Source organism: Notothenia coriiceps, unplaced genomic scaffold (assembly GCF_000735185.1).
Source record: "Notothenia coriiceps isolate Sejong01 unplaced genomic scaffold, NC01 NC01_scaffold00034933, whole genome shotgun sequence".
Classification (NCBI taxonomy): Eukaryota; Metazoa; Chordata; class Actinopteri; order Perciformes; family Nototheniidae; genus Notothenia; species Notothenia coriiceps.
The window spans coordinates 128,651-128,870 of NW_011367634.1; positions in this window are offsets into that span (position 1 = coordinate 128,651).

Here is a 220-nt window from a genome sequence, read left to right on the forward strand (position 1 = left end):
GACCACCGGCAGAAGAGCAGTCGGCGGGATCCCCAATGGGACAGGGCATGGAGTTGGCAGGACCCCCAACAAAACAGGTGTCGGCTGGACCTCCTACGGCACAGGACATAGGGCTGGCAGGACCCCCGGCAGAAGAGCAGTCGGTGGGATCTCCAACAGCACAGAACATAGGATTGGCAGGACCCCCGGCAGAAGAGTAGTTGGCGGGGCCTCCAACGGC